A 15,095-nucleotide genomic window follows, 5' to 3' on the forward strand; every position below is an offset into this window, starting at 1 on the left:
GCGGCCGGGCGCGGGGGCGGTGGCCGCCGTCCTCGTTAGTATAGTGGTGAGTATCCCCGCCTGTCACGCGGGAGACCGGGGTTCGATTCCCCGACGGGGAGGCAACACGCCCTCTTTTGGTGGCTGGCGCCGCTCTCTGTCCTGCCGCCTGGCTCCCAAGGGCCCTTCTTCTCCTCCCTCCGCCCTCCGCCCTCCAGCGAGGCGCAGGGCGCCAGCGCGTGCCCAGCCTGCCCACCCTCGCCCCCCTCCAGCCACCCAGCCCTTCCTCCTCGCCGGGCGCTCAGTCGCCAGGGCCGAGCGACGGCCTCCTCTGGACCCCACAAGCGCCCGATGACATTGCGGCCCGCCCCAAGTGGCTGTCTCAGGGGGCTCCTTGCGTCGCGACGCACAGCTGCGCAGCTATGCACAGCGGCATAGGTGCACAGCTGCCGGGACGGGTGGGAGGCGGATGAGTGCCGTCCCCCTGTCGGTGCGGGGAGTGGCCTGGCCCAGCGCCCGGTGGAGAAGGGCTTTGGCGAGCCGGGGGCTGGAAGACGCGTGCCCCGGGGGCGGGGGCGGGCCGCGGCGTGGAGCGGAGGGCCCTGGAGCAGCAAGGCAGCGAGAGCGCCCCCCTGAGGCGGTCGGGCCGGTGGCCGAGGGCAGCTTCGTAGGGCTGGCGCGGGTGGGGCGCCGGGGAGCCTTGGTGGCGCCTGTGACGTCACAGAGCTGCCGGCCGGCGGGGCGTCGGGGCAGGGCTGCTCCAAGCGGCGGCTGCGGCGGCGGCGGCGGCTGAGGAGGAGGAGGAGGAGGAGGAGGAGGACGAGGAGGAGGACGAGGAAGAGAAAGGGGAGTAGGAGGAGGAAGAGAAGGAGGAGGAGGAGGAGGAGGAGGAGGAGGAGGAGGAGAAGGCGGCGGCGACGAGAGTGCGCTCGGGCGAGCCCGGTGCCGGCGTCTCGGGGCGGCCCGGGCTGTGCAGCGTTGGTGGTATAGTGGTGAGCATAGCTGCCTTCCAAGCAGTTGACCCGGGTTCGATTCCCGGCCAACGCAGCGGGCTGACCTTTTACCGAGCTCCACGGGCGGCCGGCCGGCCGGGGGCCTGTGAGGGAGAGCTGGGAGCAGGGAGCTAGCTGGCCCCAGCGGCTTTTCTTGTGTGTGCGAGAAGCAGGCGCGCAGTGTTCTGAGGGCGCTGCAAGCAGGAAGGACGGTAGGACACGTGGATTGCCAGGGGCGGCGCGTGGCTGGACTTGGAAAGGCCGGGTCTTGGCGCCAAGGTGGCGCCGAGCGGGTGCTATGGGTCCAGCAGGAGCAGTGGTAGAGCCTGACGCTCCCTGGTGGTCTAGTGGTTAGGATTCGGCGCTCTCACCGCCGCGGCCCGGGTTCGATTCCCGGTCAGGGAAGCCTTTCTTCTGCCTCTCTACCTCCCACCGTCCACATCCCACTTTTAGGCCACGCTTGCTCCGCGGCCTCGGCGCCCCGACAAGAGCCGCCCGGTGCCCTGCACCTCCAGCCCAAGCCCTGCCAGGCAACCTCCACCCTCCCTCCCCGGCCAAACCTTTTGGCCGCACTGGCGCGCGCCCACTCGAGGCCTTCGACGTCCCGTGTCTTCCTTTTCGGACGCTTGCCTCAGCCCCAAACACGAGTGGCCGGGGCCGCGCCTCTCGCCGCCGTGGCCGTGGCCACGAGCAAACGCCCCCGCCTGTGTCTGGACTCTCCATCAGCACTGCTTTTCCCCCACGGCGACAGCGGCGGCAGCGCCGACGGCGACGGCGGTGTCACACGCGGTGCCTTCTAACAAAGCCGGATCCCCTGTGGAAAGGAGCACCGGTGGGCAGACGGGTGCTTCGCACCACCGCAGCAGGTTTCCTGAACGCCCTTGCCGGTGCCGTGGGGGTGGCTGACAGTGTGGGATGAAGGTGTTTGTGGCCGCGGTCGGTGGCCACCCCACGCGGGTTAGGGAACGGAGCAGAAGGACCCCATGGAGAGAGGGCGGCGGTGGGCCGCGTGCTGGGAGGTGCGAGGAAGGGCCTGGGGTGTCTGGGTGGAGCGCGGGCAGGAGCGGGAGGTGTTGGGCTGGCGGGGACCTGGCCCGGGAGAGCGGCTGGCCACTCAGGCAGGGGCTCAGCAGAAGCTTGGGGGTGGTGGCAGCACCTGGCCCGGCACGTGTGTACGGGTGGGTCAGATCAGGGGCCGGGGTGGGCCTGGAGTAGGAGTGCGTCTGAGGAGCACTGGCGGAAGTGAGACTTCCGGGCAGGACATGTGACAGTCGGGCCTGGGATACAAGGGGAAGGTGGCGGGGAGAGGGGTCCGAGCCGGCAGGCTGGGGGGAAGGGCGGGGTGTGTGAGTGGGCTGTGGGGCGAGGAAGACGGTGGGAGAGGACCCCTTCGCGGTGGGGTGGCGGGTGAGCGCGCCAGACTGGTGTGCTGTGCGGCAAGGTGGTCAGGCTAACCAGTGGGTTGGGACTGGGGGCGGTGGGTAGGAGGCAGGCAAGAGAAGAGCAGAAACGGAGCGCGCCTCAGGGGCTAGGCGGGGTCCGAATGGGGTGGGGGCATTCTACTGCCCCAGAGACATATACATCACCTCTCATCGGGAGAAACCATCCGGTCTCAGGTGTGTGTGGCGGCGGGGGTGGGGGGAGGAGGGGTTGAGGTTGAAAGAGGCCAAAGGAGAGGTCCCCTATGATCCAGCAATCCCACTCCTGGGTACGTACCCGGCAATGACGAAACAAGAGTGCAAAAAGGCACAAGCACCTCCACGTTCACAGCGGCACTATTTGCAGTAGCCAAGACACGGGAAAAAAACCCAAGTGCCCGTCAACGGGTGGCTAGTACAAGAAGAGGTGGTATATATGTACTATGGGATATTACTCAGCCATTAATAAAAAAGAATGAAATATTGCCATTTGCCGCAACAAGAATGCTCCCAGAGAATATTACACTTAGTGAAGTAGGTCCGACAGAGAAGCACAAAGATATGTGGAATCTAAAAAGTACTACCAATGAATCTATGTGCAAAACAGAAACAGACTCACAGACCTAGAAGACACAGTGATGGTTACCCGAGGTAAAAAGGAGGGGTGGAGGGATAAATTAGGAGCTCGATGAACAGATACACAGTACTTCATATAAAGGAGATAAGCAACAAGGATTTCCAGAATAACGCAGGGAGTGATAGTCAATATCCTGCAATAACCTGTAGTGGAAATCAATCTGAAACAATATTAGACATGGAAAACAGTATCCCCCTTGCTGTACACCTGAAACTAACTCAATATTGTTAATCAACTCTTCTTCTTAAACCACGAGTACTAGTACTTATAAGTAAGTAAGTAAGTAAATAAATAAAAACAACGACCAAAATAAACAGGAGAAACATGAGCCATCAGATGATCCAGCAATCCCCGTCGTGGGTACACATCCGCCAAAGAGAAAAACTGTTGTTTGAAGAGATCCACGCACCCCCGTGTTTGCAGCAGCACTGTGTGCCGCAGCCAAGACATAGAAAAAACCCATGTGCCCATCAACAGTTGGCTGACAGGAAGAGATGCGGTATATATGTACTGTGGAATATTACTCAGCCATTTCAGAAAACGAAATATTGCCATTTGCCACAATAAGGATGGTCCTAGAGAACATTACACTTAGCGAAGTAAGTCTGACAGAGAAGCACAAACATACGTGGAATCTAAAACATAATAGAAAAGAAGGTATGTGCAAAAGAGAAACAGACTCACAGACATAGGAAACACACTGATGGTTCCCCGAGGAGAACGGGAGGGGTGGAGGCATAAATTAGGAGCTGCGATGAACAGATACACCGTACTTCATATAAAAGACATAAGCAACAAGGATTTCCAGAATAACACCGGGAATGATATTCAATATCCTGTAGTAAACTGTAATGGAAAGCAATCTGAAACAATATTAGACATGGAAGACAGTATCCGCTTTGCTGTGCACCTGAAACTAACTCAATATCGTTAATCAACTTTTCTTCCAAAATTACAGCTACTAGTTCTTATAAGTAAATGAATAAGTAAATATTAAATGCATAAATAAAAACAACACACTAAATAAATAGGTGGAATACGAGCTCCCATATGATCCAGCCCTCCCCATCGTGGGTACACATCGGCAAAGGAGAGAAACTGTCATTTGCAGAGATCCATGCACCCCCACGTTCACAGCAGCACTACGGGCCACAGCCAAGACATGGACAAAACCCAAGTGCCCATCAACCGATGGCTGGCACAGGAAGACGTGGTACGTATGTACTGTGGAATATTACTCAGCCATACAAAAGAGTGAGATATTGCCATTTGCACCGATAAGGATGGACCTAGAGTATACTCCACTTAGCGACGTAAGTCAGGCAGAGAAGCACAAAGATATGTGGAATCTAAACCGTACTACAAACGGATGTATGTGCCAAAGAGCAACGGACTCACAGACATGGAAAACACACTGTTCGTTACCCAAGGGGAAAGTGTAGGGCAGGGAAGAATCCGGAGCTGCGATTAACAGAGGGGAAATACTATACATAAAGCACAGAAGCAACAAGGATTTGCCGTACAGCACAGGGAACTGTATTCATATGTCGTGATAACGTATAATGGAAAATAACCTGGAAAAGGACATATAACTGAATCACTTGGCTGTACACCTGAAAGTAACCCAGTATTGTAAATCAACCGTACTGCTACGAAAAGGAGACGAAGACGAAGGGGGAAAAAAGGAGGGCAACGGGACAGAGGCAAGGGCAGGATCCTTGACAACGTAGGATTTGGAAAGGATCGGGGGAAAAGTGGGGAGATAGGGGGTGGGATGGGGGTGTCTGTGGGAGTAGGGTGGAGGCTGAGGTGGTGGTGCCGGTGGTGCTGTCCCGAGGGCTGACGCTGTTGGTGGGAGCAGAGGTTCAGGGGAGGGGGTGGTGTTTGTCGTGCTGATGGTGGTGGTGGCAGTAGTGGTGGAGGAGCGGGCCGGTGTTGGAAACGTATTTCTGTCGAGGGTCAGAACATGAATCTAGAGTGCAGTCTGCGATGATAGTGTGGACTTCTTTTTGAACTCCTCGTGCAAGTGGACGCTTTGGGGACTCTCCAGGAAAATGGGATGTATCACTCCCAGAGGTGGCAACTTCCTTGCTCCTGGTTGTGCAAACATAGTATAACTTTCGCAGTGCGGGCAGAGTGAGGCAGAGAGCTTGGAAACGTGGCGAAAGGTGAAGAGGTTGGGCTGTGCGGGTGCCAGTGTGGGGTGTTCCTTACAGCGAGAAGCGTGACACAAGCGGGGTCGGGGTAAGGACGAGAGCAAGGACAAGGAAGGGGTCTGGGCGTAAGAGTGGCTGAGCCCGCAAGGTGTCAGGTCCTGGAGGCGTGGCTCCCGGGTGTGTGTGGGGTGGGGGCGTCTGCGTGGGAAGGACAGGGGCCGGAAGGTGCGGTGGTGAGCGAGCTGTTGCAGGACCGGTGCCTTGAGTGTGGCAGCGGGGAAGCCCAGCTCCGCTGTGGGGCTGCGGGAACCAAAAGGGGACGCTGCGGCTGCATGGGCCGGGAACCGAACCCGGGCCTCCCGCGTGGCAGGCGAGAATTCTACCACTGAACCACCCATGCACCGATGGCCGCCGGCGCCCGGCGCTGCCCCAGCGGCGCTCGCCGCCAACCGCCGGACCCTGGTCACTGCTCGCCCCGTGGGCATGTGCTCCATTTGAGCAGGAGGCCGACGGGCCACCTGAATGAGAGGCTCCGGGCACGCTGGCGACCCCAGGGCGCGAGGCGGTCGGAAGCACCGAGGGACGAGGGACGGAGGGACGCAGGCGTGCTCGGCCCGTCCCGCGCTTTCTCTGCCGTCCACGGCCGCCGCGAGACTGTCGGTGTCGCCAGAGGAAGCCAGGAGCCGAAGCGGCCTGGCCCGCGCCCGAATCCCAGTCAGGGCAGGCGAGGCGTGGCCGCTGCGGCTGAGCGCCGACGTTCCTCTCAGCAGCCGCCCGGCCCCGACGCACAGCCCCTCTGGCGGCTGGCTTTCTTGCTGGTGCGGGGCGTGCGAGGGCGGGCGGGGGCAGGGATCGGAGCTCGGGGCTGTGCAGGGACCGCGAGCGTGGGAGATGGACACCGGGCACCGCCGCCGCCGCCGCCGCCGCCGCCGCCGCCGTCGCCGAGCGGCGCTCAGGCCACAAGACCAAAGGTGTCTGAGCCTCGCTTCTGCGCTCTGGCCCACCCCTCTCCCGCGGGGTCCCGCTCTGCTGCGTTGGTTGTGAGGAGAAGCACTTGGGCAGACTGGCTGCTGGCTCGCGGACAGCCCGGTGAGGGAGGGAGCGCGCCAGGGTGTGGTTGGGTCCGGCCGGAGCAGCGGCTTCCCCGAGGGACTTGCGCTGTGGCGCCGAGGTGGGTGGCCCGGGCTGGGGGCCGGACGTCTGTGGTGGGTGACAGGGCATCCAGGGCTTCCGCTCACTACTCACTGGAGCACCGTTCCCGGGAGCGACTCCTGCGCCAGGCCCCGTGCAGGGAGGGCCCCCTGTTGGCTGGCCAGCAGGAGGCTGGGCTGCACGCGGCCCGGCAGGCAGGCAGGCAGGCAGGCAGGCAGGCAGGCAGGCAGGCAGGTAGGCAGGTGTGGTCCGGCCAAGGTCCCAAGGCGAAAAAGCACCGAGGGCACGCACCACAGGCCGGCAAGACGGTGTGGCTGTGGAGGGAATGGAATGGGCAGGCGGGCCGTTGGGGCTGGCGGGAAGGACAGGATGTTGGAAAGAGGGAGAGCTGCTGGTGGCGGAAGTGGAAGAAAGGCTGTGAGAGCGAGTCCGCTGTTCACCGGGCCGAAGTCGGAGGGCGGGCCAGGCGTGGACGGGCTTTCCACACGCGGCCGTTCTGCGTGTGGCGGTGGGGGCGGGGTGGAGCGTGGGAGTGGGAGTGGGAGGGAGGGACGAAGGCAGGCAGGCAGGCAGGCAGGCAGGCAGGCAGGCAGGCAGGAAAACCAGCAGCAGCAGCAGCAGCCGCAAGCAGGTGAGGAAAGATGGGCTGCGAAGGACTGAAGGTTTTTCTGGTGGGGGTGCAGGTAGGAGGGGGCTTAGGAGCTGGCCCCTGGGGAGGGCGTTTGTCCGGAAAGCCAGTCGCCGGAGGGTTCCTAGTGCGCCGTTTCTGCCAGGCCCGCGGCCGTGGCTGAGAAGGTCCCGCGTCTGAGAGGCGTGGATGTCCGGGCCGGAGTTTGGAGAGGCCGCAAGAGTGCAGGGCGCGAACGGACTGGAAGGCAGTAAAGCGCTGCCATAGGGCCGGGTGCGTTTGTCGGGCGGGCCAAAAGGCTGGCTTGTCAGGAGTGGGATTCGAACCCACGCCTCCAGGGGAGACTGCGACCTGAACGCAGCGCCTTAGACCGCTCGGCCATCCTGACGGCGGGCCTGGGCGTGCGCGTGGCCGCTGGGCTGGCTGGGACCCGACGCGACGCGAACCCCGGTGCCCTTGGCGGGGCGCGGTGCTCCGCGCCAGGCGCGCGGCCGTCTGGGTGAGCGACAGAACGGGCGCGCGGCGGCCGACGGGGAGCACGGCCAGACGACGCGCCTGGCTGCGCCGCGGTGGCGCCCTCGCCCACCCCTGGCCCCGGACGCAGCCGGGCCGCGTCGGGCCAGCCCCTGCCGCCGACCCCCACCCGCGCGTCTCCTCGCCGGCCATGGCCCGGCGCGCGCCCACCCCCTCCTCGCAGCCTTGCTTTCCGTCTCGGGCCCCCTCCACCCGGCGCGATCCCCGCGTCAGAGGCAGTAGGCAGCGCGCACTCGGAGTTTTCAGGGCCACGCGGGTCCGGGTCCCTGTCGGGGTCGGGGGCTGCTGCTTTGGAGGACGCGGTTGGTGTGGCGTTGGGTCGGGTCGGGTCGGGCACGAGCCGGGCGCCCGTGGTGGGCAGGGGGCCGGAGGGCAGGGGGAGGCGTCGGCAGGCAGCCCGAGAGCGGCCGGGCGCGGGGGCGGTGGCCGCCGTCCTCGTTAGTATAGTGGTGAGTATCCCCGCCTGTCACGCGGGAGACCGGGGTTCGATTCCCCGACGGGGAGGCAACACGCCCTCTTTTGGTGGCTGGCGCCGCTCTCTGTCCTGCCGCCTGGCTCCCAAGGGCCCTTCTTCTCCTCCCTCCGCCCTCCGCCCTCCAGCGAGGCGCAGGGCGCCAGCGCGTGCCCAGCCTGCCCACCCTCGCCCCCCTCCAGCCACCCAGCCCTTCCTCCTCGCCGGGCGCTCAGTCGCCAGGGCCGAGCGACGGCCTCCTCTGGACCCCACAAGCGCCCGATGACATTGCGGCCCGCCCCAAGTGGCTGTCTCAGGGGGCTCCTTGCGTCGCGACGCACAGCTGCGCAGCTATGCACAGCGGCATAGGTGCACAGCTGCCGGGACGGGTGGGAGGCGGATGAGTGCCGTCCCCCTGTCGGTGCGGGGAGTGGCCTGGCCCAGCGCCCGGTGGAGAAGGGCTTTGGCGAGCCGGGGGCTGGAAGACGCGTGCCCCGGGGGCGGGGGCGGGCCGCGGCGTGGAGCGGAGGGCCCTGGAGCAGCAAGGCAGCGAGAGCGCCCCCCTGAGGCGGTCGGGCCGGTGGCCGAGGGCAGCTTCGTAGGGCTGGCGCGGGTGGGGCGCCGGGGAGCCTTGGTGGCGCCTGTGACGTCACAGAGCTGCCGGCCGGCGGGGCGTCGGGGCAGGGCTGCTCCAAGCGGCGGCTGCGGCGGCGGCGGCGGCTGAGGAGGAGGAGGAGGAGGAGGACGAGGAGGAGGACGAGGAAGAGAAAGGGGAGTAGGAGGAGGAAGAGAAGGAGGAGGAGGAGGAGGAGGAGGAGGAGGAGGAGGAGGAGGAGGAGAAGGCGGCGGCGACGAGAGTGCGCTCGGGCGAGCCCGGTGCCGGCGTCTCGGGGCGGCCCGGGCTGTGCAGCGTTGGTGGTATAGTGGTGAGCATAGCTGCCTTCCAAGCAGTTGACCCGGGTTCGATTCCCGGCCAACGCAGCGGGCTGACCTTTTACCGAGCTCCACGGGCGGCCGGCCGGCCGGGGGCCTGTGAGGGAGAGCTGGGAGCAGGGAGCTAGCTGGCCCCAGCGGCTTTTCTTGTGTGTGCGAGAAGCAGGCGCGCAGTGTTCTGAGGGCGCTGCAAGCAGGAAGGACGGTAGGACACGTGGATTGCCAGGGGCGGCGCGTGGCTGGACTTGGAAAGGCCGGGTCTTGGCGCCAAGGTGGCGCCGAGCGGGTGCTATGGGTCCAGCAGGAGCAGTGGTAGAGCCTGACGCTCCCTGGTGGTCTAGTGGTTAGGATTCGGCGCTCTCACCGCCGCGGCCCGGGTTCGATTCCCGGTCAGGGAAGCCTTTCTTCTGCCTCTCTACCTCCCACCGTCCACATCCCACTTTTAGGCCACGCTTGCTCCGCGGCCTCGGCGCCCCGACAAGAGCCGCCCGGTGCCCTGCACCTCCAGCCCAAGCCCTGCCAGGCAACCTCCACCCTCCCTCCCCGGCCAAACCTTTTGGCCGCACTGGCGCGCGCCCACTCGAGGCCTTCGACGTCCCGTGTCTTCCTTTTCGGACGCTTGCCTCAGCCCCAAACACGAGTGGCCGGGGCCGCGCCTCTCGCCGCCGTGGCCGTGGCCACGAGCAAACGCCCCCGCCTGTGTCTGGACTCTCCATCAGCACTGCTTTTCCCCCACGGCGACAGCGGCGGCAGCGCCGACGGCGACGGCGGTGTCACACGCGGTGCCTTCTAACAAAGCCGGATCCCCTGTGGAAAGGAGCACCGGTGGGCAGACGGGTGCTTCGCACCACCGCAGCAGGTTTCCTGAACGCCCTTGCCGGTGCCGTGGGGGTGGCTGACAGTGTGGGATGAAGGTGTTTGTGGCCGCGGTCGGTGGCCACCCCACGCGGGTTAGGGAACGGAGCAGAAGGACCCCATGGAGAGAGGGCGGCGGTGGGCCGCGTGCTGGGAGGTGCGAGGAAGGGCCTGGGGTGTCTGGGTGGAGCGCGGGCAGGAGCGGGAGGTGTTGGGCTGGCGGGGACCTGGCCCGGGAGAGCGGCTGGCCACTCAGGCAGGGGCTCAGCAGAAGCTTGGGGGTGGTGGCAGCACCTGGCCCGGCACGTGTGTACGGGTGGGTCAGATCAGGGGCCGGGGTGGGCCTGGAGTAGGAGTGCGTCTGAGGAGCACTGGCGGAAGTGAGACTTCCGGGCAGGACATGTGACAGTCGGGCCTGGGATACAAGGGGAAGGTGGCGGGGAGAGGGGTCCGAGCCGGCAGGCTGGGGGGAAGGGCGGGGTGTGTGAGTGGGCTGTGGGGCGAGGAAGACGGTGGGAGAGGACCCCTTCGCGGTGGGGTGGCGGGTGAGCGCGCCAGACTGGTGTGCTGTGCGGCAAGGTGGTCAGGCTAACCAGTGGGTTGGGACTGGGGGCGGTGGGTAGGAGGCAGGCAAGAGAAGAGCAGAAACGGAGCGCGCCTCAGGGGCTAGGCGGGGTCCGAATGGGGTGGGGGCATTCTACTGCCCCAGAGACATATACATCACCTCTCATCGGGAGAAACCATCCGGTCTCAGGTGTGTGTGGCGGCGGGGGTGGGGGGAGGAGGGGTTGAGGTTGAAAGAGGCCAAAGGAGAGGTCCCCTATGATCCAGCAATCCCACTCCTGGGTACGTACCCGGCAATGACGAAACAAGAGTGCAAAAAGGCACAAGCACCTCCACGTTCACAGCGGCACTATTTGCAGTAGCCAAGACACGGGAAAAAAACCCAAGTGCCCGTCAACGGGTGGCTAGTACAAGAAGAGGTGGTATATATGTACTATGGGATATTACTCAGCCATTAATAAAAAAGAATGAAATATTGCCATTTGCCGCAACAAGAATGCTCCCAGAGAATATTACACTTAGTGAAGTAGGTCCGACAGAGAAGCACAAAGATATGTGGAATCTAAAAAGTACTACCAATGAATCTATGTGCAAAACAGAAACAGACTCACAGACCTAGAAGACACAGTGATGGTTACCCGAGGTAAAAAGGAGGGGTGGAGGGATAAATTAGGAGCTCGATGAACAGATACACAGTACTTCATATAAAGGAGATAAGCAACAAGGATTTCCAGAATAACGCAGGGAGTGATAGTCAATATCCTGCAATAACCTGTAGTGGAAATCAATCTGAAACAATATTAGACATGGAAAACAGTATCCCCCTTGCTGTACACCTGAAACTAACTCAATATTGTTAATCAACTCTTCTTCTTAAACCACGAGTACTAGTACTTATAAGTAAGTAAGTAAGTAAATAAATAAAAACAACGACCAAAATAAACAGGAGAAACATGAGCCATCAGATGATCCAGCAATCCCCGTCGTGGGTACACATCCGCCAAAGAGAAAAACTGTTGTTTGAAGAGATCCACGCACCCCCGTGTTTGCAGCAGCACTGTGTGCCGCAGCCAAGACATAGAAAAAACCCATGTGCCCGTCAACAGTTGGCTGACAGGAAAAGATGCGGTATATATGTACTGTGGAATATTACTCAGCCATTTCAGAAAACGAAATATTGCCATTTGCCACAATAAGGATGGTCCTAGAGAACATTACACTTAGCGAAGTAAGTCTGACAGAGAAGCACAAACATACGTGGAATCTAAAACATAATAGAAAAGAAGGTATGTGCAAAAGAGAAACAGACTCACAGACATAGGAAACACACTGATGGTTCCCCGAGGAGAACGGGAGGGGTGGAGGCATAAATTAGGAGCTGCGATGAACAGATACACCGTACTTCATATAAAAGACATAAGCAACAAGGATTTCCAGAATAACACCGGGAATGATATTCAATATCCTGTAGTAAACTGTAATGGAAAGCAATCTGAAACAATATTAGACATGGAAGACAGTATCCGCTTTGCTGTGCACCTGAAACTAACTCAATATCGTTAATCAACTTTTCTTCCAAAATTACAGCTACTAGTTCTTATAAGTAAATGAATAAGTAAATATTAAATGCATAAATAAAAACAACACACTAAATAAATAGGTGGAATACGAGCTCCCATATGATCCAGCCCTCCCCATCGTGGGTACACATCGGCAAAGGAGAGAAACTGTCATTTGCAGAGATCCATGCACCCCCACGTTCACAGCAGCACTACGGGCCACAGCCAAGACATGGACAAAACCCAAGTGCCCATCAACCGATGGCTGGCACAGGAAGACGTGGTACGTATGTACTGTGGAATATTACTCAGCCATACAAAAGAGTGAGATATTGCCATTTGCACCGATAAGGATGGACCTAGAGTATACTCCACTTAGCGACGTAAGTCAGGCAGAGAAGCACAAAGATATGTGGAATCTAAACCGTACTACAAACGGATGTATGTGCCAAAGAGCAACGGACTCACAGACATGGAAAACACACTGTTCGTTACCCAAGGGGAAAGTGTAGGGCAGGGAAGAATCCGGAGCTGCGATTAACAGAGGGGAAATACTATACATAAAGCACAGAAGCAACAAGGATTTGCCGTACAGCACAGGGAACTGTATTCATATGTCGTGATAACGTATAATGGAAAATAACCTGGAAAAGGACATATAACTGAATCACTTGGCTGTACACCTGAAAGTAACCCAGTATTGTAAATCAACCATACTGCTACGAAAAGGAGACGAAGACGAAGGGGGAAAAAAGGAGGGCAACGGGACAGAGGCAAGGGCAGGATCCTTGACAACGTAGGATTTGGAAAGGATCGGGGGAAAAGTGGGGAGATAGGGGGTGGGATGGGGGTGTCTGTGGGAGTAGGGTGGAGGCTGAGGTGGTGGTGCCGGTGGTGCTGTCCCGAGGGCTGACGCTGTTGGTGGGAGCAGAGGTTCAGGGGAGGGGGTGGTGTTTGTCGTGCTGATGGTGGTGGTGGCAGTAGTGGTGGAGGAGCGGGCCGGTGTTGGAAACGTATTTCTGTCGAGGGTCAGAACATGAATCTAGAGTGCAGTCTGCGATGATAGTGTGGACTTCTTTTTGAACTCCTCGTGCAAGTGGACGCTTTGGGGACTCTCCAGGAAAATGGGATGTATCACTCCCAGAGGTGGCAACTTCCTTGCTCCTGGTTGTGCAAACATAGTATAACTTTCGCAGTGCGGGCAGAGTGAGGCAGAGAGCTTGGAAACGTGGCGAAAGGTGAAGAGGTTGGGCTGTGCGGGTGCCAGTGTGGGGTGTTCCTTACAGCGAGAAGCGTGACACAAGCGGGGTCGGGGTAAGGACGAGAGCAAGGACAAGGAAGGGGTCTGGGCGTAAGAGTGGCTGAGCCCGCAAGGTGTCAGGTCCTGGAGGCGTGGCTCCCGGGTGTGTGTGGGGTGGGGGCGTCTGCGTGGGAAGGACAGGGGCCGGAAGGTGCGGTGGTGAGCGAGCTGTTGCAGGACCGGTGCCTTGAGTGTGGCAGCGGGGAAGCCCAGCTCCGCTGTGGGGCTGCGGGAACCAAAAGGGGACGCTGCGGCTGCATGGGCCGGGAATCGAACCCGGGCCTCCCGCGTGGCAGGCGAGAATTCTACCACTGAACCACCCATGCACCGATGGCCGCCGGCGCCCGGCGCTGCCCCAGCGGCGCTCGCCGCCAACCGCCGGACCCTGGTCACTGCTCGCCCCGTGGGCATGTGCTCCATTTGAGCAGGAGGCCGACGGGCCACCTGAATGAGAGGCTCCGGGCACGCTGGCGACCCCAGGGCGCGAGGCGGTCGGAAGCACCGAGGGACGAGGGACGGAGGGACGCAGGCGTGCTCGGCCCGTCCCGCGCTTTCTCTGCCGTCCACGGCCGCCGCGAGACTGTCGGTGTCGCCAGAGGAAGCCAGGAGCCGAAGCGGCCTGGCCCGCGCCCGAATCCCAGTCAGGGCAGGCGAGGCGTGGCCGCTGCGGCTGAGCGCCGACGTTCCTCTCAGCAGCCGCCCGGCCCCGACGCACAGCCCCTCTGGCGGCTGGCTTTCTTGCTGGTGCGGGGCGTGCGAGGGCGGGCGGGGGCAGGGATCGGAGCTCGGGGCTGTGCAGGGACCGCGAGCGTGGGAGATGGACACCGGGCACCGCCGCCGCCGCCGCCGCCGCCGCCGCCGCCGTCGCCGAGCGGCGCTCAGGCCACAAGACCAAAGGTGTCTGAGCCTCGCTTCTGCGCTCTGGCCCACCCCTCTCCCGCGGGGTCCCGCTCTGCTGCGTTGGTTGTGAGGAGAAGCACTTGGGCAGACTGGCTGCTGGCTCGCGGACAGCCCGGTGAGGGAGGGAGCGCGCCAGGGTGTGGTTGGGTCCGGCCGGAGCAGCGGCTTCCCCGAGGGACTTGCGCTGTGGCGCCGAGGTGGGTGGCCCGGGCTGGGGGCCGGACGTCTGTGGTGGGTGACAGGGCATCCAGGGCTTCCGCTCACTACTCACTGGAGCACCGTTCCCGGGAGCGACTCCTGCGCCAGGCCCCGTGCAGGGAGGGCCCCCTGTTGGCTGGCCAGCAGGAGGCTGGGCTGCACGCGGCCCGGCAGGCAGGCAGGCAGGCAGGCAGGTAGGCAGGTGTGGTCCGGCCAAGGTCCCAAGGCGAAAAAGCACCGAGGGCACGCACCACAGGCCGGCAAGACGGTGTGGCTGTGGAGGGAATGGAATGGGCAGGCGGGCCGTTGGGGCTGGCGGGAAGGACAGGATGTTGGAAAGAGGGAGAGCTGCTGGTGGCGGAAGTGGAAGAAAGGCTGTGAGAGCGAGTCCGCTGTTCACCGGGCCGAAGTCGGAGGGCGGGCCAGGCGTGGACGGGCTTTCCACACGCGGCCGTTCTGCGTGTGGCGGTGGGGGCGGGGTGGAGCGTGGGAGTGGGAGTGGGAGGGAGGGACGAAGGCAGGCAGGCAGGCAGGCAGGCAGGCAGGCAGGCAGGCAGGAAAAGCAGCAGCAGCAGCAGCAGCCGCAAGCAGGTGAGGAAAGATGGGCTGCGAAGGACTGAAGGTTTTTCTGGTGGGGGTGCAGGTAGGAGGGGGCTTAGGAGCTGGCCCCTGGGGAGGGCGTTTGTCCGGAAAGCCAGTCGCCGGAGGGTTCCTAGTGCGCCGTTTCTGCCAGGCCCGCGGCCGTGGCTGAGAAGGTCCCGCGTCTGAGAGGCGTGGATGTCCGGGCCGGAGTTTGGAGAGGCCGCAAGAGTGCAGGGCGCGAACGGACTGGAAGGCAG

The 15,095-nt window shown here is 61.9% G+C and overlaps 6 non-coding genes across 6 annotated transcripts; 4 read left to right on the forward strand and 2 right to left on the reverse strand.

Annotated features, from left to right (window-relative positions):
* Window positions 1-1,304: 1,304 nt before the first annotated feature.
* Window positions 1,305-1,376, forward strand: TRNAE-CUC (transfer RNA glutamic acid (anticodon CUC)). The gene has a single exon. It is a non-coding gene; the product is annotated as a tRNA-Glu (tRNA).
* Window positions 1,377-7,267: 5,891 nt separating this feature from the next.
* TRNAL-CAG (transfer RNA leucine (anticodon CAG)) lies at window positions 7,268-7,350 on the reverse strand. Its single transcript has one exon. It is a non-coding gene; the product is annotated as a tRNA-Leu (tRNA).
* A 578-nt stretch (window positions 7,351-7,928) lies between these two features.
* TRNAD-GUC (transfer RNA aspartic acid (anticodon GUC)) lies at window positions 7,929-8,000 on the forward strand. The gene has a single exon. It is a non-coding gene; the product is annotated as a tRNA-Asp (tRNA).
* Window positions 8,001-8,856: 856 nt separating this feature from the next.
* TRNAG-UCC (transfer RNA glycine (anticodon UCC)) lies at window positions 8,857-8,928 on the forward strand. Its single transcript has one exon. It is a non-coding gene; the product is annotated as a tRNA-Gly (tRNA).
* Window positions 8,929-9,206: 278 nt separating this feature from the next.
* Window positions 9,207-9,278, forward strand: TRNAE-CUC (transfer RNA glutamic acid (anticodon CUC)). The gene has a single exon. It is a non-coding gene; the product is annotated as a tRNA-Glu (tRNA).
* Window positions 9,279-13,413: 4,135 nt separating this feature from the next.
* On the reverse strand, window positions 13,414-13,484 carry TRNAG-GCC (transfer RNA glycine (anticodon GCC)). Its single transcript has one exon. It is a non-coding gene; the product is annotated as a tRNA-Gly (tRNA).
* Window positions 13,485-15,095: the final 1,611 nt, after the last annotated feature.

The sequence above is a fragment of the Eubalaena glacialis genome, unplaced genomic scaffold, assembly GCF_028564815.1.
Source record: "Eubalaena glacialis isolate mEubGla1 unplaced genomic scaffold, mEubGla1.1.hap2.+ XY scaffold_456, whole genome shotgun sequence".
Taxonomy (NCBI): Eukaryota; Metazoa; Chordata; class Mammalia; order Artiodactyla; family Balaenidae; genus Eubalaena; species Eubalaena glacialis.